Source organism: Macrotis lagotis, chromosome X, assembly GCF_037893015.1.
Source record: "Macrotis lagotis isolate mMagLag1 chromosome X, bilby.v1.9.chrom.fasta, whole genome shotgun sequence".
Classification (NCBI taxonomy): Eukaryota; Metazoa; Chordata; class Mammalia; order Peramelemorphia; family Peramelidae; genus Macrotis; species Macrotis lagotis.
The window spans coordinates 209734167-209759983 of NC_133666.1; the positions used below are offsets into that span (position 1 = coordinate 209734167).

At 37.2% G+C, this 25817-nt stretch overlaps 2 long non-coding RNA genes across 2 annotated transcripts; one reads left to right on the plus strand and one right to left on the minus strand.

Annotated features, from left to right (window-relative positions):
- Positions 1-57: 57 nt before the first annotated feature.
- Positions 58-25817, plus strand: LOC141502432 (uncharacterized). Its single transcript, XR_012472526.1, has 4 exons — positions 58-224; positions 12547-12618; positions 20693-20827; positions 24180-25817. It is a non-coding gene; the product is annotated as an uncharacterized LOC141502432 (long non-coding RNA).
- On the minus strand, positions 86-12757 carry LOC141502433 (uncharacterized). The gene is made up of 3 exons (XR_012472527.1): positions 11985-12757; positions 6703-6823; positions 86-461 (listed from the first exon to the last, which is right to left on the minus strand). It is a non-coding gene; the product is annotated as an uncharacterized LOC141502433 (long non-coding RNA).

Sequence of the window (25817 nt, forward strand, 5' to 3'; positions counted from 1 at the left end):
TTCCGGCGCCGCGGCAACGACGTCACGCTCACTTCCGCCGGGTCAAGGAAGGCTCCCCGCGCGGCGCAGTCGCGGTCGTCGGCGCCCCAAACCCGAAGGAAGCACCTTGGACAGAATCCCAACGATCCGTCCCGCCTTAGCCACAAGCAACAGAGATGCTTGAAGGGGCCGTGAGCTCAAAATCCCGGGTGTCACGTCTTAACACTGTACCTGGAGTGAAAAGCGTAAGGATGCCGCGGGGAGGGGATGAGGCGGGGGCCGGGTCCTGGGTTACCTTCGGGCTGAGTTCCACGTTTACCTTGAACCATCTGTTTCTCATCTCCGAACTTCACTCAGTGAAATAGCCCGGGATCACACAGTTAATTAAATGTCAAAGCTAGGGCCTGAACTCACTTCTGCTGCCAGCCAGAGCTTTTTCCTACTTTAGCTTGGATCCCTCCAGTGACGTCTCACAAGCAGTACTAAAGTAAAAAAAAAAAAAAAAGTATTTTTTTTAGGTTTTTTTTTAGTTTTTTGCAAGGCAGTGGGGTTAAGTGGCTTGCCCAAGGCCACACAGCTAGGTCATTATTAGGTGCCTGAGGCCGATTTGAACTCAGGTACTCCTGACTCCAGGGTCGGTGCTCTATCCACTGTGACACCTAGCCGCCTCTATTTCTTGTTTTTTAGGAAGCCCTTTCATATTGTCAAAATCTAGCTCTTTGTAAGTAACTTCCACCCATTTCTCTTAGTTTTTTTTCTTGCTTGGGCCATGCAGAACAATTTTTTTTTTTAGGTTTTTGCAAGGCAAATGGGGTTAAGTGGCTTGCCCAAGGCCACACAGCTAGGTAATAAGGCCGGATTTGAACTCAGGTACTCGTGACTCCAGGGCTGTTGCTCTATCCACTGAGCCGCCTAGCCGCCCCAGAAGTATAAAGTATTTTGAAGATTCAGAAAAAAAAAAAATATATATATATATATATATATATATATATATATATATATATATATTCTTTGATTAAGGAGTTAATAGAAGATTTCATGAAAGAAATTACATTTGAGCTAGCTCTTAAAGATGGCCAAGTTTTTTTTTTTTTTGCAAGGCAAATGAGGTTAAGTGGCTGTTCCAAGGCCATACAACTAGGTAATTAAGTGGCTGAGACCGAATTTGAACCCAGGTACTCTTGACTCCAAAGACCGGTGCTTTATCCACTACGCCACCTAGCTGTCCCCTAAGATTTTGACAAGAGGAAATTACATTTAAACTGGCCTTTAAAGATGGCTAATTTTTTGACAAGATTAGAGGGCAGGGAAGGAGCAAGGCATTGGGTAATATTTCAGATTGAGAAAACAGTCTGAATAAAGGCAGGCTGAAAAGCACAGAATACATTCAGAGAATACTTAGTAATCTAATATATATGAACCATGAGGTGTACATAAGGCTGGAAAGGAGTGGGCCTGGACTAGAAAGACTTTTGATTCCAGGCTGGGGAAAGTAAATACTATTGAAGTATTTAGTAAGTTTAATCGTATTTTAGGGTCAAACAGTAAGGCTAGCTCCCTCCATCCCTACCCAGACCCTGCCAAACGGATCTAGAAAAGACATCTAGACTGAATTCTGTTGGGGAAATTCAGGAAAAAATGAGCAATTTGTCCAATTCAGTTTGGCTGAAAGAGACATGTGTGGACACTGAGGAAGGGGGTCTGACCAAGAACACAATGAAGAACACTCCTGTCCCTAGGGAGAGTCTATGCTCCATGGCAAGAAGAACAAATCTATACTGGGCCCTTTCAGGGTACAGGGGCACATAGTTGCCAGGAGATAATTTTGGTGTCCATTTTCTGGTTCCAAATCATACATTTGGGGTTTACTGAGAAAAGGATTTGTACCCAGAGATGTTGTTCTAGGGAGTGGTCTGCAAGCTCTAAGCAAGTTCAAAAAGCAGGGAGCTTTCTGAATGTAGTTCAGACTGCAAGAGCAGTAAGTTTTAGTTTCTAGCCTAGTCTGAAGCCTGCAGAGGAATAACCAGGGTAGATATCACAGACCAAAGCAGAACCTGCAGTACAGTTACTTTGAACAAGCTAGAGATCCCTAACTAGCTGATCATGACTGAGTCCAACAGCAGTCTTCTGTTGTTCAGAGCCAAATCCAAGGTTAGGAGCTTAAAAAGTTTAGACCAAGGTGGCAGCAATCAGACTTTGTCTTGAACTAGACCACTTTAAGAGCACTGAAAGCTTACAGGTTCCCAGTGTTCTGAGATCCTAGAATAATGTAATACTCAATACCCTACAAAAACAGCAATAAGAACATAAGATCCCTTCCCTAATAACAAATGTGAAGTCAAGAGCTAGTCTGGAATAATGAACAAGCAAAAAAAAATGGCTCCCATCATTGAGATCTATTACAGTCACAGGGATGCTAAAGACACAAAACACAGAAGAGAATAACTCCAAAACATCTAAAAGCAAAGCCTCAGAGAAAAATCACAGTTTAGGCAACTGGAATTCCTGAAATAGATGAACCAAGAGTTAAAAAAGAAAATAAAATTGCTTACTTATAAATTAAATGAGCATATTAGAGAAAAAAAACTTAGAAAATAAATTAGAACTGTGTAATGCCCATGCCCTACTTCCCAAAGACCCTTTTCAAGGCCATTAAAATTTTTTTTTTAAAAAAGGAACCCGGGCAAGTGGATGGTACAGTGGATAGAGCACCATCCCTGAAGTCAGGAGTACCTGAGTTCAAATTTGGCCTCTGACACTTAATAATTACCTAGCTGTGTGATCTTGGGCAAGCCACTTAACCCCATTTGCCTTGCAAAAAGAAACCAATTCTTTATGGTGGTAAAGAATTAAAAATTAGGGGTGGCTAGGTGGCATAGTGGATAAAGCACCAGCCTTGGAGTCAGAGTATCTGGGTTCAAATCTGGTCTCAGACACTTAATAATTACCTAGCTGTGTGGCCTTGGGCAAGCCACTTAACCCCATTTGCCTTGCAAAAACCTAAAAAAAAAAAAAAGAATTAAAAATTGAAGGCTTGCCCATCAATTGGGAAGTGACTGAACAAGTTGTGGTATAGGATTGTGATGAAATAATTCTGTGCAATAAGAAAAGATAAGTAGTATGGTTTCAGAAAACCCTGAGAAGACATATAAATTGATGCAAAGTGAATTGAGCAGAACCAGAAGAAAACTATATAGCACCAGCAATATTGTAGGGATGAGCAACTCTGAAAGACTTAGCTATTCTCACCAAGACAATGATCTAAGATATTCCAAAGAAACAATGAAAAATGCTATTCACCTCCAGAAAGAAATGATGAATTTTGAGTACAAATTGAAACATACTTTTTAATTTTGTTTGTGTGTTTGTGTGTAATTTCTTTTGGGAAATAGTTAATATGTTTTGAATGATTTCCTATGTATAATTGATATATTGCTTGCCTTCTCAAGTTATGGGTGAGGGACAAAAAGAAAATAATTTAAAACTCAAAAAGTGAATGTTAAAATCTTGTTTATCTGTAATTAGGAATTTTTAATGAAATAAAAGTATTTTTTAAAAAGAAAGCAACAACCTTGTTCTTCGCTTTTTAGTCAGTCTCATTAGACTATATACTTTTTTTTATTCCTAATTTTTAAAAAAAGATTTTCAGCTCTAAATTTGCTCCTCTCTTAACCCCTGGCATACCTATTTAAGAAACAAAAAAAAAAATCCTAACAAGATAAAATTTTTTTAAGTGTTGCCATCTGTACTCAGACTAAATGAGTTCTTTCTCTGGAGGTAGCAAGCATTCTATATCACAAAACCTTTGGAATTGCCATGGATCACTATATGGATAAAAATAGCTAAGCTTTTCACAATTGTTGGGCATTACAGTGTTCTAGTTCTTCCCTCTTCATTTTGCATTTATTTGTGTTTTCCCAGCTTTTCCTGAAACCATTCTATTCATCATTTCTTACAGCATAATAATATTATCACAATCATATTCTTGTTTGTCTGTTCCCCAGTTGATCTTTCAACTGATCCTTGTCTTCTCAATATTCAATTCTTTGCCACCACAAAGAGAGCTACTATAAATATTTTTGTACATGTCAGTCTTTTTCATTTTTCTTTGATCTCTTTGGTATATAGACCTATTAGCAATATTGCTGGATCAAAGTATATGCAGTTTTATAGCCCTTGGGGAATTGTTTCAAATTATTCTCCAGGAATGGTTAGACCAATTCACAATTCCACCAGTAGTACATTAGTTGTTCCTATTTTTCCATGTCTCCAACATTTGTCAACTTTCCTTTTCTACTATGTTGGGTATGAGGTAATACCTCAAAATTGTTTTTGGAATATAACATGTTATCATATGACTATTTATACCTTGATTTCTTCTGAAAACCACCAGTTCATATCCTTGGATCATTTATCAATTGGGGAATGCCCTGAATTTTTATAAACGTGACTCAGTTCCCTATATAGCTTAGAAATGAGATCTTTGTCAAAGACATTTGCTGTGAAAAATTTTTTCTTAAGTTTCCTGCTTTCCCTCTAATTTTGTTTGCATCTATATGTTTTTGGAAAACTTTCAAATTTAATGTATCAAAATTATCCATAGATCTGTCAGTAGTTTTTCTCTGCTCCCCTAATTTGCCTATGATTTCACCCTTTATATTTAAATCATGTATACATTCTAAATTTATCTTACTATGCAATGTGAGTTATTGATCTATGACTAATTTCCACCAGACTGCTTTCCAGTTTCTCAGCAGTTTTGTCCAATAATGAAAGCTTGCTCCAATAGCTTGGATCCTTAGGTTTATCAAGCATAAGATTGTGGTAGTTATTTACTTCTGCATATTGTGTGCCTAATTTATTCCATTGATCTATTTCTTATCCAGTACCAGATTATTTTTATGATTATGACATTTTAATTGATTTTTTGATTGCTTCAATATTCTTTTCCCTCTAGGTAAATTGTTATTTTTTTTCTACCTTTGTAAAATAATTTGTTCATAGTTTGCTTGGTATAGCACTAAATAAATAAATTTAATTTAGATAGTATTGTCATTTTTATTATTTTGTCTTTGTGTACCCATGAGCAATCAATTATGGATTGACTAATTGCTTATTATTTATATATATTCACATGAAAAATGTTTTGTGATTGTGTTTACATTGTTTCTGTGTATGTCTTGGCAGTTAGACTCTCAAGTTTTTTTCTACTGTCTACAGTTAATTTTACATGGAATTTCTTATCTCTCTTCCTGTTGGGTTTTGTGTGTAATATTCAGAAATGCTGGTGGTTTGTATGGGTTTATTTTATAACCCACAATTTTGCTGAAATTGATCATTTTTTTGATTAATATTCAACCAGCACTTAGATTCCTGTTGTGAATCCAACATCGTCATAATTTTTTATTTTTGTGAGATATTGCTATAATATATTGTTAGCATTTTATTTAAAATTTTTTCGTCAGTTTTCACTAGGGAAATTGGTCTACTTTATCTGTTTTTCTGCCTAGTTTAGGTATCAAAACTATTTTTGTGTCCTAGAAGGAATTTTCAATATTTGTCACATTCACTTTTAAATCCATCTGATCCTTTCTTTTCCCTTAGGGAGAGCATTTCTAGCTTGTTCAATTTCTTTTTCTTAAGATTTATTTATGTTATTTCCTTTTCTGTTAATTTAGGCAATTTACATTTTTGTAAATGTTCACTCATTTCTTTGTCAGAAAATAAAATGTTGATTTTGTATTTTATATTTGTTTCCATTCTGTAAATGATTCTATTCTATTATTCTAGTCTGTATTTTGTGAAACATCCTAAGTCCTTTTCTCAGTCTCTGAGTGAAGAAGCCCATGAGTTCAAAAGTTCAGTCTTCTGTCAGATGGAAAAGTTCAATTTTCCTATCATTCATTTTAAATTAAAGGAAAATTCTGAGTACATACAAAATTCAATTTATTTTTAATTAGGGAAATACTGAGCTAATTTTAAAAGTTCAGTGCTTTCCTAAAACACTTTAAATCAAAAGGAATTGCTACTTCACCATTACTTGCAAATCACTTTTTGTCAAAGAAACTTGTTTTCTCCTATACCATTAACTATCTTGGATTCAGTTACAAGATATCTCTTCTTATCTCTATCACCCAGCATAATACCATTCTAGGAAATGTGTTATCTACCATTAGTTATTCCTTCAAGATCCTGGTGTCAAGACTGTCAAGATGGAAGGAGTTACCAGCCCACATTCCAGAGTTTCCCCCAATTTTATTATCTCTATCCTTACAATACTGTCAGTCCTTTAACCAATCATATTGTTTCCCCCATCTACCAACTAATGTTCTTTGTTTATTAAAAAAGTCAACTTTTCCTCCTCTGAACCAACCTAGTCTTTGACCCTCTTTATTAGTAAATTCATGTTTACCAATAAACTCATTGTACTCAGAACTTTGTGCCTCAATCTGCCTGATTTTGCTTGTGACAATTAATTGCCAGGGTGATCACTTATTAGGGAGGAGGCCCCTACATTTAACTCCTTGACAACCAGCAAGCGGGATTACTGAAACTAGTTAAGGAGGAAGTGGGTAGAGTCAAAGTAAGCAGTAGGTCTTGGTTGTCATATTTGTAAAATTATAAACATAGAGCACACCAATGATATAGCACATGCACAACATAAGAGGGGAAAATACTGGCAATTGTTCTTGGAAAACATTAGAGCACTTTGCATGGTCTTACCTTTCATTAATAAAAATCTCTACAATACTTGCTACTTCATGACTTGTCAGTTGTATTCCTCATCTGCCCAATGGAATCAAGTTAACATAACAATAGCAATGCTGTAGTCAGGTTGACACACCTAATATTCAAAGAGCAAAAAAAAGTGTAATTAATAACAGCTCAGCATTTAAAGGGCTTCCAGAGAACTCCACTACACTCAATAAGCATGACTGTACTGGGACTTTGTTAAGCAAAATAAGTCAAAAAAATTGTATAATTTGTTCTTATCAAATCCTGGTTCTATGCACTGAAAGATAGGCATGACTCCCCAAACTGACTGTATTTGAGAAACAATCATTAAGAACTGTTACATTATCCACTTAAGTCCCCCAAAATGATTGTTTTGTGATCCACTTTGCCCCTTCCTTCTCACTTGTGATTCACATGTATAAGTTTTGCCTTTAGTTCCAATCAAGAGAATCCTGATTTGCAAACCTCTTGCAATGAAAGCAATTAATTAAACCATTACTTGATTACTGGCAGTCTATCTCTAGCCTGCTCTGTTTCTCCCAGGTTAGAAACTGGCTCAGTAAAATTCTGTTAACATATCCCTATAGATGCTAATAATCTAATCTACAGGGAATGATTCTCTAGAATTCCTCCTGTGCCAATCCCTGTCATAAGTTAGGTGTTGGGTAACACTACTCATCTTTTCAACCTCAAATTCAGATAATTCAATTCCATCTGCTCCACTATTCCATAACTGGACTGTCCACCCAAGAATGTATTCCCTGAAGTGGCTAGGTGGCATAGTGGATAAAGCACTGGCCCTGGAGTCAAGAGTACCTGGGTTCAAATCCAGTCTCAGACACTTAATAATTACCTAGCTGTGTGGCATTGGGCAAGCCACTTAACCCCCTTTGCCTTACGAAAAAAAAAAAACTTAAAAAAATGTATTCCCATGATTTCTATTACAATCTGGCCATTAATATGTTAGTTTTCCTGGAGTATTGTCTCAGACTCAAAATATATTGTGCTGGAGGCTTGATAATTCCTCATATATCTGCTTTATCTGTCTAACCCAAGTCTAACTTGAATCACTGCAGAGGGTCCACATCTTCTATCTCCTCCTCAGCTACAGATATTCTTTCTCACTCTTCATCTGAATCAATTTCCTCCAGAGCCTGTGGCCTAGGGTCCCAATTCTTAGATGTTGCAAGACCTTTTCACCTTAACTTTTGGTATTTGGTGCCTTCTATACCCCTTGGAAATGTATTGTTCATTCATTCTTTTCAGCCACATCCATCACAAACTGGAAGGAAGTGATAATCCACATATCTTGTTCTAGTACTAGATTTTCCCCCCGTAATTCTCATACTCAAGCCCCAGCAGCTATTGCTCAGTGACATAATGCAAACCAATTAGCAATGGTGAAGTTATCTTAGTAATTGCTGCTCTAGCCTCTTTGCCAACAGCTTGTAATCTCATCTTGGCTAACAGGTACTCAACCCTTGTGGAGTCTTGGGGGCATCTCCCCCACTTCCTAGGTGGCCCACACAAATCTATGACTTGAGTCACTGTGACTTGAGTCACAGCTGTAAATGGCTATCCCCTATGGGGGATCTCCCAGCCCATTTCCTGGGAATCTTACAGATGATGACAGTTGTTGTGAATCAGGACACCAAAGTACCCTATTGCAACTTCTGGTGACACAGGAATTCAAAGGAAAGAGGCATACAAAGCCAAGGTAATCAGTTCATACTTCATCAGGGGATTTACTTAAAGGAGGCCCCTACAGTTAGCCACTTGTTCCTGACAGCAAGAAAGTAGGGAATACTCATGGGAGAACTCCATCCTGGAGCTTTGACTTTAAGCTGTTCACAGACTTTACTGAGTTCAAAATAAATATCATCTGTAAAAGTTGATCTTATTTAGGGAGGTTGAGGGAAAGGGAGTGAAGACATTTTTGCTAATTGAAAAAATAGAATTTTTTTTAAAAAATTAAAATTATGAGTTAGACAACAAAAATGAAAAATTCTGTTGGAGAGGATTTGGTTTCCCAGTACAATTGTTTAGTCACAGGATGAAATCATAGATGACTAGAAGATAATGGGTTTTTTTTAGTTTATTTTTTTTAGTTTTTGCTAGGCAATGGGGTTAAGTGGCTTGCCCAAGGCCACACAGCTAGGTAATTATTAAATATCTGAGGCCAGATTTGAACTCAGGTACTCCTGACTCTAGGGCTGGTGCTCTATCTACTGTGCCACCTAGCCGCCCCCAAAGATAATGTTTTAGTGAAGTATTAACAGTTTGCCATCCCTTTGAGAGTTATGAACCACTCCCCCTTTTTTGATTCAAGGAAGCATTCACATTGAACAGACAAATATTAACTGTATCTTTAGGTGATCCTTTAAAAGACCTAGTTTGAGAGTTTATTATTGTAAGAGAGACTGGAAAGGGCCATCGGTTGAGCATGAACATGATCCCTGAGAGAAAATCACTTTTGGGAAGAGTGTACCCTCAAAATTCTAAAGGGACACTGGCCAGCTCCTAGCAGTTTCAGTTTAGTAGGGGAAACCAGTGGTCTCTATGATCATGAACCCCTTGTGCTTGATGGTTGCAGATATTTATAAGAAAAAAGAAAAGACTAAAAATAGACTCAGTACAAGTCTTTGATCAATTTCAAAAGGCGAAAATTCACATGATTGATCAAGGGGAGCTTTAATATAATCAAAGGTCATAAAGGATGTTAAAAAAAAGAGAGAGAGGTCCAGAGTGTGGTTATGAGCTACTTTTGTTTTATGAAAGACAAGAGAGGGAAAAAGGTATGTGCTAAGGAAAAAAAAGGAGGAAGGAATGGGATCTTAGTATCAGACATAATTAGGGTGTGTGAGATGAAGTGTTACGTAGGAACAAGTGAGTAGAATGAGAATCCCATGAACCTCATTTTCATCTGAACTGGACAAAAAAGAATAAAACACACCCATACCAACACATACTTATACACCCAGTCTGGTCTAAAAATACATTAAACTCAATAAGAAAATAGAGACAGGGAGAAAGGAAATATAAGAAGGAGGGTAAAATTGTTGAAGGACTATAATTAAAAAAACTTTCATATCAGTATATTATGAAGGGACTATTAATTTGAAGGAATGGAAGACTAAAAACTCCCATGGTAATTTGAGGAAAAGGGAAGGGAAGAAAAATAAGTTATTAGAATAAGAGTAAAACATTTCACTTATAGATCACTATTGGGTTTTTTTCCTCTCTTTTTTTGCAAGGCAATGGTGTTAAATGGCTTGCCCAAGGCCACACAGCTAGGTAATTATTAAGTGTCGGAGGTCAAATTTGAACTCAGGTTCTCCTGACTCTAGGGCCAGTGCTCTTTCCACTGTGCCACCTACCCCCAAAATTATTTTCAGTAAAGAGCTTTTCAAGAAAGGATTAAGGATCAACTGGGAACTACATAATCTAATTCTAAAGAATTGGTCAATAAAGCATAGAAAAACAAAATGTTATTAAATGTTTTGGGATGCACCTAAAGCAGGCTTTAGTAGAAAATTTTTATTTCTAAATACTTTCATCAACAAAAGAGATAAGAAAATAATTAATTGGATATACAATTTAAAAAAATTAGGAAAGTTTTTAGAATAGATCTAGAAATTCAGAAAACCAAGGAAGAGATCAAAGTTAAAAGCAAAAAAACCAACACTGAATTGATAAATCAGATGGAAGTAGGCTTTTGAAGTTTTAAAAAGCTAACAAAATAGATTAATACATTACTCTAAGTTAAACAAAGATGAATTAAAAGAAACTCTCAGAACTAATTTCCAATTTATTTGCTGATCAACTAAGGTGATAAAAAGATCCATTTATATAAGATCTAAGTACTTCAGACTTGATGAATATCCCAGTACTTCATGTGTTACTACATCATTATCTGTTTATGAAAAGTTAAAAGTATTGGAGTATCTTCATTGAATGAATATTCTATTTTAAGAGCTAAGTAAATCCTTTTTTGTTCAGCATCCCATGAGTGCCTAACTTTATCCCAATATGAAACCCAAAGTAACAGGATACCAGCCTGAGTCAGACCTTCTTTTATACATGCTATTAAATATGGTCTTGATACATTAAGGAAAAAAAGAGAAAATTAAAGACCAATATCCTTCATGACTATCAACACAAAAATATTGAATAAAAGAATAGCAAAGAGATTAAACCAACATATTAAAAAGACAGTAGTCTATGATCAAGTATTTATAACAGAAAGGAAGGGTTTGTATTGGAACAGAATGAGAAGGTAAGGAAAATGAAATCAAATAAACCATACTAACGAATAATCTCAAATTTTTTCCTATAAAACACATAGAGCAAGATTCTCAGCTGAGAGAGTGGGGCTTCCCCTTTGAGTTTGAGGAGGGGTGAAAAGGTTAGGAAGAGCCACTGTGAAGAATGAAAAAGTGAACTAATAAAAGAGGTGTTGAAAGATTACCTAACAGCTAGAACCCAGTTGAGATTGTTACATAAATTTTAATGTATTCAGTCTGCATGATTTTCTCCACATTTTTTTCAGTAGCACATGAGGAGATACTATGAACAATATGATTAAGGGGTCAGAGATTCAAGAGAGAAAAGCAATGTAAAACTGAACTGGTTCATTAGACGGTCAAGTTGAGTAAAGAGGAGAGAATAGCTACTTCAAGAGTGTTGACCATGGGGCAGCTAGGTGTCGCAGTGGATAAAGCACCGGCCCTGGAGTCAGGAGTACCTGGGTTCAAATCCAGTCTCAGACACTTAATTACCTAGCTGTGTGGCCTTGGGCAAGCCATTTAACCCCATTTGCCTTGCAAAAAAAAACCTAAAAAAAAATAGAGTGATAACCTAGGGATTGGAAATCATATTGCCAACAAAAATTAGAGTTTGATGAGGGAACACAGAGGAAGAAGTAGAAAATCAATAGACAACAAGATTTCAGAAATCATGATCTTAGAGGTAGTACATTTTGTGGCAGGATGATAAGATCAAAGGTATAATTTTTTGTGTGTTATAGCTAAAATGGGTGGAGGACCTGAAGTAGGTCTTGAGAAATGAGTAGGTTGAGGAGCTAAAAAGTTAAAGAGTGTTTGATTTAATGTTAATATGTATGTTGACATCCTCTAGTATGATATCCATCTAGTAGTTTGTTGGGGTGTAAGGTGTGTTCAAGGAAAACTAGTACCTTAGTGTGAGGATGCTGAGCCCTCTTCAGGGCTGCTTTCCATCTGTGGTGGCCACCTGAGCCAACTAACTCTCACCTGTGGCTCCAAGAAGCTGTAGCATGCTCAGTGGCCACACCCCAGTAAACCATTTTGGCAGGCTAAACCAGGTTGAGGGTAACTGAGGGAGTCTCAAATCCAAGCATGTGAAGTCTTCCACTGATGGGTTGGGTGGAGGAGGAGGAGAAGAATTCGTTCCAAAGGCCATGAAAGCAGCTGAAGCAGGTGCTATGGAGCTCTTAGAACTTGGTTAGACATCAAAAGTGCCAATATTATCCACTGCATCTAAAACCATCATCAGTTGTCTTGACTCTGTCTTGCTATGTTGGATCATGATGACTTTGGAAGAGCAAGTGAGGTGGTTGATTTCTTGCAGCTCTGCTTCACTTAAATCAAATTTACATATGCAACGAATAACAAAGAAAAAAGGTATGAATATTTGGGGAGGGGAGACTGATTTTTTTGAATCTGATACTGAACTTGTTGAGGAAGAAAGAGAAGTACTTTAGACTGAAGTTCAGGCAAGTGACAGTTTGGGGAAAGATAGAAGTTGACAGAGAAGTCATGCTCTTAATAGATTTTCCTCTTCCTCTTCCCTTAGGGAACTTGCATCAGGAAAAGGGAAGGCATATGGTCCTCGGAAAGAATGGACAAGAGCCCACATGGCTTAAAGGTAAGTTAAGCACTTACTAAAGACAGGATTCTTCCCAATTTCTTTTCTCCAGATCAAGTTTAAGAAAAATTATGAAACAATATATGAATGAGGTAATTCATACTTATAATCAATATATGAATTTTGAGGTACTTCTCTATTTTCTATAAGATTAATTGATCAACTGAAATCTAATCACCATGCTGATAAACTCAGTTTTTGATACTGAACACTTTTTCAACTTCCTAATTGCCCCTTTCCTCTGGGCTGGAGGGTGGAGCTGAGAACTACTCCTAAAGGCTAGGACATAAACTCTCCAGGTTAACTTATTTTCCAAGAGTAGCAATACTTGGTTTTCTTTCCATTTAACGTCATACCACCTGGTGCCCTTCCCCAATCCCCTTTCAACTTCCTTTTGTGTATTATCTTCCCCCATTAGATTGAAAGTTCCTTGAGGGCAAGTTCTGTCTTTTTTTTTTCATTTGAGTCCAGCATTTAGCACCCACCTTGAGATCTCAGTACCTTGAGTGGATGAGCAGCCTACCCAATCTCAATCCAGCAGCAACAGATTTTAGTGAGGAGCAAACTCAGAAACAGTCTGATGAGGGAGTCTAGCCACCAAGGGATTTGCTAAATCTGGTCCAGAAGCAGCTATGATATTGCACCCTAGGGGGTAGCAATAGTTAAGTCTCTGATCTTTTGAAGACACTGTGCTCTGCAAGTCCAAGAGTATTCAGAAGAGGGTAACAGAAGGATTGAGAGGTACAAGTATATTTAGTAATTAAATATATGGGGGCAGCTAGGTAGTACAGTGAGCAGAGCACTGGCCCTAGAGTCAGGATGTCCCAAGTTCAAATGTAACCTCAGATATTTACTAATTAGGTAGCTGTGTGACCTTGGGCAAGTCACTTAACCCCATTGCCTTGCAAAAAAAACCTAAAAAAAAGATTATGGGTATCTTTGAAGAGAGGAGTTTCTGTTAAATGATGAGATCAGAAGTCAGATTCCAGAGAGTTAAGAAGAGATAAAGGAAGGGAAGTAGGAGCATCAAGTATAAATATTTTTCTCAGAGGTTGGTCATAAAAAGGAAAGAAGATAACAGCTAGCAGGTATAAATGAATAAAGTAAGGTTTGGAGGGACCTGTTTATAGGTATTAGGAAAGTAACCTATCCAGACAAGCAGAGATTGAAGAATAGTGAAAGAGTGGGGTTGATAGAGTAATATTCTGAAAATAGGATGAATTGGATGAGATCACTGGGGGAGAGGTAGTTGCCTTGTTTAGAAAGGCCTTAATGTAAGACAAAGATAAAGGAGTTATCAGAGAAAGGCAGCTAGGTGATAAGATGGGGAGGAGGGAAAAAGAGGGAACTGTCAATGAATGGCTTTATTTTTTCACTGAAGACAAGCTTTTCAGCTAAGGATAGATAAAGGAAAAACATCAAAAATTTGAGGAGAGATGAAAAGACTTGGAAAAATTTAGGAAATAGTATAATGAATCAGGGAGGTGTGGATGTAGGTAGCATAGTTTTGCAATTATTTCTAGATCTCTTAAAAAGATCTTATTCATTAACATATGGATGAGAATGAAAACAATGGATAGTGGGTGTAATCCAAACTTGAAGTTTGACAGGGAAGGTCTACAAGAGAGCCTAAATGAGCAAGGGACTCCAGTGTCTTCTTTCTGTTCTTAAATTTATCATACATACATATATGTGTGTGTGTGTGTGTGTATGTGTGTGTGTGTGTGTGTGTATTTCATTATTTTTTTTACATAGTTGCATGTTGTCTCCCTCCTTAGCCTGTGAGAAGAGAAACTCCCCCCCCCTTCTTTGTATCTCCTCAGGTGCTCTGTTTGATTTTTAACTTTAGGAAAAACACCTGAAAATCTCATTATCTGAAATATCAACATGGAGATTGATTTAGCTTTGATGCTCAATACCTCATTTTTGAGGTTCGAATGCCTCACCTAGACTGGAGGACTGAGCTATAAACTCTTTCCAAAGTCTCCCCTTTAGAAAGGGCTCAGAATTTCCTTGCTAAATTGATTTTCTGAGAGCTTCTCTGCTTGGTTACAACTCTCAATGTGAACATATGACCACTGGTTATCCTCTTCTCACTCCCTCCAAATACTCTTTAGTTTCCCCTATTAGGGGGAACCAACTATCTCAGGAACTGACTTTCTAATTTATATTCAAAGCATTGTGAAGAGTGCTTGGCACCTGGGAGGTGCTTAAATATTTATTGGCACATAGTAAGTGCTTAATAAATATTTATTCACTGACTGAGAAGAGAACAGGGTAGAGTTGAACTGAGATATCAAATATATCAAAGATATCAAATAGAGAAAAGAAAAAAGAAGAGATTGTAGAGGCATGACTGGGGGAAGAATGCAAATGTGAAGGGATTGACTGTCATGGGTAAGAAATGAATAATTATGCTTTGTAAAGTAAACTATTTGACCAACATTGAAATATGACTCTTCCCTTAATCACAATGGTCCAGCTTGACCAGAAAAGGCCCATATTAGGGGATTATGGTTATATGTAATTAAGGCCAGACTTTTCAGTCTTTATTTGGCCATGGAAGTAGTTACATATCTTGTTTATAGTTGTAAGTCTTAAACTTGACCTAATGCAGGCTTTGTTCTAGACCCCCTATAACAGTCCAAGCTAGGGGACAGATAGTGCAGCAGTATGGAATGGTCAGACCTTGCATTACCAGAGACAGGAGTTGCCATAGAGCATGCAGAGCAGGCAGTGGCAGACATGGAACATGCCAGGTAGGGAGGAGAAGCAGATTAGGTACTTGTGAAAGTGATTAGCAGACTTGGGCTGGGCAGATAAATTGGTCTCTCTGAATAAAGAACCTAGAAAGCAGCAAGGATGGGATTTGTTTAAAATATCCTGCTCCCCTTGATTAGGGATTTATAGGAGTGTGTTGGATGTACACTTAGCATACTCAAAGTTCTGACAGGATTCATTTGACATGTTTTTATTTGCAAATGTGCTACATTATTTAATAAGAAGTACTACCCATTAACTCATCCTATTTTCCATTTTTTTCCATAACCCATTTCTCAGCCTAGCTCAAAATGAGACTTCTTCTAGTCCAAACTAAAAGTACAATTGATGAATGCGATCACTACTAACCCCACAGGTTAAAAGAACTAGTTTAGTCTGAGTCTCTCCCCAGAAATGGCTTTCTTGTCAAAGTGAAGGGTGATCCTGACTGGGGTTGTTCCATTTTTCTAACCAGGATTACCAGATTACTAGAGGTAGATGAGTCTCATAAAGCAATTGTCAGAGAGGGCAATGATCAAGCCTCATCTGAAGACCAGCACCCACTTTCCCCAGCTACAGCTAATCATAAGGCTTTTCTAATACTGACTCTTCCCCACCCCTCCACCCCCCCCCACTTTTGGGTCTTAATATCTTTTCAGTCCCATTGTGGTCACTAACCTACTGAAGCAGGGACAGTTTGACTTATTTTATTAATAGTTATATGCTTTACTGTTAACAAACACTTATCATGTCAGGAAAACTTGCCTCAGTTTATTTTTGTGACACTTTAATGCACCAGAAAAATGAAGCTGAAAAACAAGGTTGGGGCTGTTAAAGCAAAAGGCAAAATGGGATGACCACAGACTATACAATCAGATAAGAGATTTTCAGAATTCATACTTGTGGGTGATAGATCTAGATCTAGAATATGACCACTTCTATACACAGCTAAGGTGCAGTGGAAGAATAGGTTAAGGCAAATGAGTTCATTGAGAAACTGGGAAGGAAAGATGTTTGAGACATAGATATTTATGTAGAAGTTCCTTGGTATGAGTGCAGGACTTTGAGTGGATGGAAAGACTACACAGAACTCATTGATGGAGGAAGAAAAAGAATCAGCAAAGAGCTAGAGTAGCTGAACAGCAGAGTAACTTGATATTGAGGCTCTGGCTGTACTGGAGTTTTGACTTGCTTTGGCCACCTGTGTCCTAGACATGTTTATGTCACTCCTTATTTTCTTACAACATTTGGGGGAAACACTTTGTAACTACTATCCTTCCTATAATATCTAATAAATGTCTTTGCTAACCAAATCTGTTAGCTCAACAAGGGAAAGCATCCTGGTTGGGAATATTGAACAATATTTATGAGGATAGCCATCCATAGCAACTACCCTGGCTAGGGTGGTAAGAATTGGGTAAATAAACTTCAGGAGGTTGTTATTATACATTGGAAACCCTGGAGGACACAGATAAAATCTAGTACTATTTAGTTCTCTGATTACATAAATTAGTACAAAGAGAAAGACAAATTAAATACATAATACAGTTTGGATGGCGGAGGAAAAGGAAAAAACCCACTATCCCTGAAGATTAAAAGGAGATAATGGCTAACCCTAACATTTATATATTGCTTAATATGAGCTACTTGATCCTCACAACAAATCTGAGAGTTGGGGTATTATTATTATCCAATTTTACAGTTGAAAAAGCTGAGACAAGGGGCAGCTAGGTGGCATAGTAGATAGAGCACTGGCCTTGGAGTTAGTAGTACCTGGGTTCAAATCCGGTCTCAGACATTTAATAATCACCTAGCTGTGTGGCTTTGGGCAAGCCACTTAACCCCATTTGCCTTGCAACCCCCCCCCCCCCCCCCCAGTAAAAAGCCGAGACAGAGATTGATTTGTCCAGGGTGACACAACTATTAAGTCTGAAGCCAGATTTCAATTCTGCAGGTCCAGCCCTCTATCCACTGTTCCACCTAGGAACATTTATTCATGCAAACTAATTCATGGAGTCGTAAAATCTTATCTTTCAGCTCATTAGCAGTCACTTAGTCAATTATTCAATGCATGGAATTCCTTGTGCAATATCCCTGAATATACATATATTTTATTTTATTCTTATTATCTCACCTCAAATTCTAACTATATCTCTATCCCCTCTCCTTCCCAGTTAGCTCTAATAAGAAAAATGTTAAAGTAAAAAAAAGTAACCTTAGTAACAAAAATGTAAAAAAAAAAGAAAAAAGAGCAATTCAGCAAAACCATCATAGGACAGTATAGGATAATGCATTTTTTTAAGTACTAACAAAATAAGTTAAAAATTCAGTCTGCAGGTGTTTTAAAAATATAAATAATCTTTATAAACATTAAAGATACTTTTCAGGATTGATATACATATTTGACCTCATCATTCTTATTCCAAGAATTTTAAAAATCTGAACTAAAAATGTATTTACATTTTTTCCTCCTTGCAAGTTCTTTTCAGTAGTTTTATATCTCTTATTCAAACTTTGTCTTCTCTTCTTTTTCTCCTACTAGCTGTGAAGTAAGAGTACAAAATTAAGATAACAATTTAGTGAAATAACTTACTTTAAGAAATATTTTGAAATTTAGATACATTCATTAATTATTTCTGTTTTCTCATAGGTTTACTGGTCAAAAGGTAAATAGGAAAGAATATAATATAATGGATCTAAAAGCACAAAACTCTTTGGACATGTTTACTATAAAATCAAGAATTTAATTGTAAATCATGGGATCATTATTGTTATTTGTCATTACTGAATTTTTTATAGATTATAAATATTGCTTTTTGAAACTTGCTTTCCTGAAATAGCTCCCCTAATTCAGAACAACTCACTTAATTTGAAGGTAGTGAAGCATTCATTGAAGACAAGTAAGGTAATGGAAATATAACAGAAGATAGTGACAAGATTTGGAAAGTACACATTTTCAAATTGTTTTTGGAGCCTGGTTTTATTCTCCTCATTATAAAAATATCAAAGAGAACCACTAACCATCCCTTTCTACTTTCCTATTATCCACTTGAATCACACTTCTATGGAGTTTCAAAACAGAATCATTGTCCTATGACTTGTTAGTGGCTAATTATTAGAGAAATTTCCTATAGCATTTTTCTAGTGATCCAGGGAACTTGCTTTGCCAGTGCCACTTCTCCCTTCAAACCCACTGAAAAATACACCCTTAAAAGTTTTAGTTGACCAAAAAAACTATATTGACAGCATTTTTAAAATTTCAAGGCATTTTTGAAAGAATACATACTTGAATTTTCTGTTTTTTTTCCAGTATTCTCTCCAAATTTCTAATAAGTTTCTTGCTATTTCAGAGCATGTCATTTTTTTTATTCTTTCTTCCATATTCTTTTCTGGTGCTTTAGTGTTGTTTGCCTTTGGAACAAGAGAACATAAATGAATACTAATATTTTAATAAACACTAATAAAATCAAGTTATAAAGTTACCTTTGTATAGCTTGAAAAACATTTGTTCCTAGTATTTACCCTATTTAGTCTCTGACATGTATGAGTTGTATGGCTTTGGTTGCTTTAAGGCTGTTAAGATGTTAAGTTTGCTTAACATCTATCTCTAAGCCTAATTTTCCTCATCTGTAAAATGAGGATAAGAGAAGTGAAATAATGTACATAATGCATATTATAAATCTTTACAAATGTCAGTTTCTGTTATCTTTTTATTTGGTGATCTCCAGGTGGAAAAGGAAAAATAAAAGGAGTAAAATAGGCTACTTTAGAGTTATCTTTTGCCTAAAAGATGCTAATAACACAAAGTAGGTTGTAAAGTCAATTGAATATTTTAGAGTCATTGTAAGTTTGTTGTAAGACTTTTGTGGTTTCTATGACTTTGTTCTCAGGTCAGATTTAAGTTTTCAGGCCAGCCTTAGAACTGATCTTGCAACCTGGGGATTTGTTGGATCCTTCAGGTTGTTTTCCCACACAGACCAAAATTTCCAAGGTATTGTGATTACTTTTATTGCTGTAGTCAGATCAATGTCATCCTGTCAATGTTCATTTCCTTGTAACTTGTATTATTTTGCTATTGTTCCTTTTTCCCCTCAATGTATCTAAACCTGAACTTTTTAAAAAACTAACTTAAGGTATACTTTCTTCATTAAATCTCCTTTGACTGCTCTGGTTCTCCTCAGAATTCCTATATCATTTATATTATGAACAATGCAGCTTTTCACTTAACTATATACTGTCTTGTTTACTGATGTTTAGTAAAAATAATCATACCCCCCTACTCCTAATCTGGGTACAATATTTTGTACATGACAAGAATTCAGAAAGTATTTATATTCTAGCTAGCATATAATTGGTGATCAGCAATAATTATGGGTCTTTGCCGGGCACTGTGCTATATGATATAAATAGATATAGATATAACATAAATAATAATATATTATTTGACTCTCAGAAAACCCCCAGTGATGTAGGTGTAATTTATTACCTCCATTTTACAGTTGAGACTATTTCCCCATTGTCCCATGCTTTAGATGTGTCTGAGGATAAATTTGAACTCAGATCTTCCGACTTCAGACTTAATGCTGACCACTAATTCACTCTAGGAAAGACTGAAAATGCCCTCAGACCAGGTTATAATCATTTGGGAGGAAATAATAGTAGCTCATATTTATGTAAGCTCACTTTCCTCAAAAAAAAACCCCAACAATTCATGATGCAGGTTGTACAATAGCTAATCTCTTTTATAGATGAGGCCTGTACCACACTGGCTAATAAGTATACCCAGGATTTGGACACAGATCTTTGACTGCTAGCTCCAGACCTCTTTCCATTACTTCCATACTATTTCTGACTGATTGATTAGATATTACCAGTCCGCATGTTCCCAATTACAATTTTACATTAAAAGTTCAGTTGTTATGAATGTTATAGCAAAATTGTCTTAAATTTGCATTTTAACCAGTTCTTCCCTTTTAATGCTTCCAGTCATACCATACAACAAGGATATAAAAAGAAAAATCAGGAGCACAGGTAATTCTTGAGGGTCACATTCTGACAGGAAGGAGTATTCTGCTGATACTGAACTTGTTTCATATTATAATTATCTGTGTGCTTAACCAAAGAGAATATAAATTTAGTGAGGGCATTTTGTACCCTATCTCTGCCTTGCATTTAGTATCAGTAATAAATACATAGTACTTGATAAACGTTCTTTCAGTTGAATTGCTAAGTCTTTTTAAAACCTAGGATTGTCTTTTGTTTCATTTGCCTAAAGACAACACTACTAATTTTTCCTTCTTTCTTTCCTTCCTAGTTTCCTAGAAAAATATGTGCAAAATACTGGTGTGTTTTAGCAAAGAACTTAGCTTGAAAATACTCACAAGCCTACAATACAATCACAAGCAGTTTTCAGAGATGCTGACTGTCTGATTCAAAGGAAGGTTGAAAGGTACTATGTACAGTTTCACTGAAGATTAGTAAAATGGAAAAAGAATATTAGACTTAAGTAAGGTTTAAAGAATGACCACAGAGCCATGGATTTAGACCTGGAAGGAATTTTAGAGATCATCTTATCCCATCTTATCTCTTTTACAAATGGGCAAACTGCAACCTTTGGAGGTGAAGTAAAGTGACTTACCCAGTGTCACAAAAATGGTTTGACGTGCTTAATGAATGTAGATGAAATTGAGGTAGTAAAGCTGAAGACCTCTACCACTCTTATCTCCATTAGTCACCCTCTAGAGCATAGGTTTCCTTATGTAACTGGGAGAATACTGTTCGAAAAAGTAGTTGTTGTGTTTCTACAGCAGTTTTAATTCACTTTCCTTTCAGCATATAAAATTACAATTGGAACCATAGTTATTTTTCACTGGGGTATAAGTGGAGGGTGTTGAGAGGGAGGAAGAGGGAAGAAGGAGGAGAAGCAAAGCGACTTCTTTGAAGAAGCACCGAGTCAGATATTTCCTATTAGTGCTGCATCGACAGAGATATTGATGATGGAGGGCTGGACCTCCTTTGTTGCCTGTACCTGATTTTCCTGGAAGGCTGGACAATAATTCTTCAAGGCAATGCGAGTCCTATTCACGAAATCTTCAAAGGTTTCCCCCATTTCGATGGAACAGTTGTTTGACCAATTACGGGCAAGCTTTTCTACGATAGTTAGACAACCACTCTGTTTCGGGAAGTATTGAAAGAGAAAGTGAAAACAAAGAAAGGGGAAAGTCCACCAAAGAAAAAGCTGGGGAAAGGGAGGGTGGGAGCGATGTAGGTGGGTTAGAGGCGGGGGAGGGAGAGAGGTAGGAGAAATCGAAGGAAAGGAGGTGAGGAGTGGTAGAGGAAAAGGAGATTGGAGAAGAAAGGCACAGAACAGGATGAATAAGAAGAGCGGTTGAAAGAAGAGGGAGGAACAGAAGCAGGAAGAGGAGGGAAGAGAACAATTTGATAGCGCATGAGGAGTGCTAGTAGCTCTTTGAAATTCCTTTATTCCTTAGCTCCTGAAGCCCCAGAGCCAAGGCTGTGTCAGAGTGATAACTGTAGGTGGCGCCCTAGACCCCCTCCCAATGCTTATCCTGAATTTTCAGGAGTAATTCAGATTCTTTCTTTCCTCCTCAGTTGCCCCCCCACAAACATACACAACCTCGTACCCTCTCTACCTCCCGCCCCGCATCTATGGCCAAGAAATTCTCAGATGGAAGGATCTCTTTCAATTTTTGTGAGGTTTCTAATCAAAGCAAAGTCATGGTCTTCCAGAGGGTTTGTGAATACCCTTTACACCACCCCTGTTAAGAACCATGTCCGCCTTCCTAAAATGTGACTGATCCAGGAAATCTCAGTCGAAACTGAAGAACCGTCTCTACCCAAGTTCAACAGCTCCACTTGACATTATGGATGCTATCTCCCCTCCCCCTGCCTCTCTACCCCTCAGCAGCAGGTATAACATTACTCACCTTGGTTTTACAGAATAAATTACTATTTTCAGATGATGACTAGAGGAAAAAAAGACAAACTTATTATAGTAATTTGCTAAGAGTAAGTGCTCCCAATCCAATTATAGATGAAGGGGAACCTCTTCAAAGTGGAATAATTTGCCTTCCTACCAACCCTTTCCATTAAGCCCATTTCATCACATTTCAGAGAATTAGAATTGTTTAGAAGTATTGATAGAGGGGAGGGTGAAGTTTCTTCTTTGACCTATGTTCCCTTCTATTCTAGTCTTCTACCATCTTTGAATGAGATATTGTAAATTGCACATGGTAGGAACAAATGCTTTTTCCCATTCCCTCATTTCACAAGGTTCCAGTCAGAAGACTCCTCAATTCTTTTCTTGAAAATCAGAACATACATTTTAAATTAATGTATGCACAAAACACATACAAAATTTTTGACCTAGACATCCCTCTTCCCTCATGTGTTCACATTCAACAAAACATTCACTTATTGACCATGCCTTAGATTCATTGACTATATCTTATTAACTAAGAATAAAATTCTAAATAAAGAGCAATCTCTTGAGAACTTCCAGAAAAATCACAAGCACAAACTTTCCCTGGGATGATGCTGAAACATTAGATTCTTTTAGGAAGGCCATAATAAACTTATGATTCAGCTATTCCTTATTTTCTGGTCCCAATGACTCTTGTCTTTTAAGAAATTGGAGAACATTTTTTTTGCATCTAATGTTTCTATAGGGATGCATCACTATAGGATCCTATCACTCACCGATTCTGAATCATACAAAGATTCAAGTTTCGTATTATAGATTGTATTTTCATAGTCACTGGCCATTTCATAGTGATTACATCTTCGAAAGTTGTAGGATAATACCATTCCAGTCAGTTGTAATAAGGTGATCAACCTGTAAAAAACTACCAAAACAAATATATTAAGACTCAGCCATCCAACTTGGAATCCCCTGTCCTACCAGTGTCCAATGCCCAGATTTTAAAGTGCTGCTCTTGGTTGAACTGACTCAATGCTGTCAAGACTCTTTCCCTCAATAAAGAATACCAAATTGCCTTATATTCACCCATGTTGTTGCCAGAAGTTGGAGTCTCCCTGTTGATCATCAGAGCTTGACTGACTCCAACATATAAAGTACCTTAACGCCTACGGGAAAATTTGATTTTCTTTCACAGGCCAATGATGTTTTTGTATGTCATACTTTCTATTGCTGATGTAAAAAAATAGGAGCAGCCAAATCTATGGAATTTTAACATAAGTAAAATCATCAGGAATTTCCCTTATTTCCTCCCTTTTATCAAAGAATCCTGGTTTTAAAATGAGCCTTCATTTCAAAGAGACATCTTCAATCACAATTTCTTTCATCTGAAAAGACACCTTTCTAGGCAGGCTGACAAAGATTTTCCTGAGGGAATCATTCTTTTGGGGGAGACTTGATGCCACCACTCTTTTGACAGCGTCTCTAAAGACTTCCATTTTACTCAATTACTTTTTATTCTTTGGGTGACTAGGAGGAAGCCTTATTGTGCATATGAGATGCAAGAGGTAGCCAGGCTGAAGATCACAGCAGCATTGGTTAGAGCTAGCATATTTGAACCCAGTGAATGAGGCTAGTGGAAATGGTCCAGTGAGTTTTTCCAAGAACAAAACTGCTTTCCGGAGAGATGCTTTTACAGACAGGGACAGAGCAGATACCTACATCAAAAAGACTGTTCATCAGAAATTAAAATGTAGAGGGAAGGAGTCACGGGATGTATTGGGAACAACATTAGCATAGCGTTACTTGTAAAATTTTGGCGACAAAGCTATTTTCCTTCAAATTCCAACTCTCTTCTCCCTAGTTACGTGGTTTCCAAATGAACGCAAAGAGATTAGATACTGGACATTGATGTCAAAGTCAAGGAAAGAGGTACGGGAGGTGCTGTCCAACACAGAAGCAGTTAGAAGCTGCAGAAGAAAGCGGCTGGTGCCGGGCCGCCCGTGCGCAACCATGAGGCGCAGCTAACTGAAGCATTAATCAAGCTCCTGAGTAAAGGGCAGAGATTCTCAAGAATTGGGGGTAGATCGGGTGCTGCCCTTGGATTTCGACCACTTCCAGTTCTCATGCTGTGAGCGAAGGTTGGGGGGAAAGGGAAAGAATGTAAAGAAAAGGGAAAAGGAAGGAAACGAGGGAGTGATAGGGACAGAGAGAAACGCAGAGGGAGAAGGAAAGGAGTAGGAAATGGAAGGGAACAGGAGAACGCCAGGAATGGGAGGGGGGAAGCTCTGGACATCGCAGTCCCGCTGGGAAACAGTTTTTGAAACCGGGCACCTTTTCAACTCAAGTTAAAGGAAGACTCGGAGGACGAGGGCATCGAGGAAGCTCACGCACTTCTCAGTCCCGCCCCCGACACATTTTCCTACTCCTCCCTGTCCCCGCTCCCCGCCCGCCTGTTGAATCCTGCTGTTTCTTAGCCCTTGGGAAGTTCCTAGGAGTCATCACTTGGAGCCGCAGAGGCAGAGCACCCTGCATGAATCTCGGTAAAGGTCACAGGAATTACAGAGACCGGGAACCAGAGCAGTGGGTGGAGTGGGGTTGAGAGGAAAGGGTATTGGATAAAAGAGAAATTTTGTGGAACAGCTGTCAGTTGTAATGTTCACCCAGAATTGTTGATGTTTGGACTGAGAGAAGGGAATTTGTATACCACTTACGTAATGATCAGCGGATGATTCACAACAAGATTTGGCTGGAAATGGCAACACCAGTCTAGGCTTAGTTCCTTGCATCTCTAGGTAAAAAGCAAAGCCATTTTTCCTAACAACACTTGGGATATTGTGGGATGCTGTTGAAATTTCATTCATGGATAATGTAAATTCATGGCAAATGTGAATAACAATAACAAGAAACAGCTTTGTAAAATTATAATGACCAATTGATCAATCATCCCAGAAAAAAATGTAAACTCTTGAATATAATATAAAGCACAGTTTATGTATTGTTTGACTTTGCTGAACTAAAAAAAAATTGTTCTAAAGGAATACTAGCTTGCTCTAAAGGAAGGGGGAGTGAAGGATATATTTATAAATGAAAATGAGTAACTAAATGGCACTTTTTAAAAGAATATTGTAAATGGTAAGTAAGTTACAAATCTGTACTTGTGAAGTTTCTGCTCTGAGACTTCTCTGTACACATAAAATCACAGTGCTGTACTATTTCTGCCTGGCAGGGAAATTGGCGGAGAAATATCATTTGCCTCATCAGAGACCTACTTTTCTCTTTGTTCTGCATGGATGCGTGTAAGCATGGTGGTATTAATCAGAGAATTGCTATATCATTGCCATACTCTTAAATTTGTTGCATATTGCAGTTCTAGTGCAGAAGGAATCATAGAATCAAAGAATCCTAAGAGACTGAAGAAATCATACAGATTATCTAACTCAACACATAGATATCTACTACATGTAAGATACTCTGTATATAAAACAAATATGAACATGGT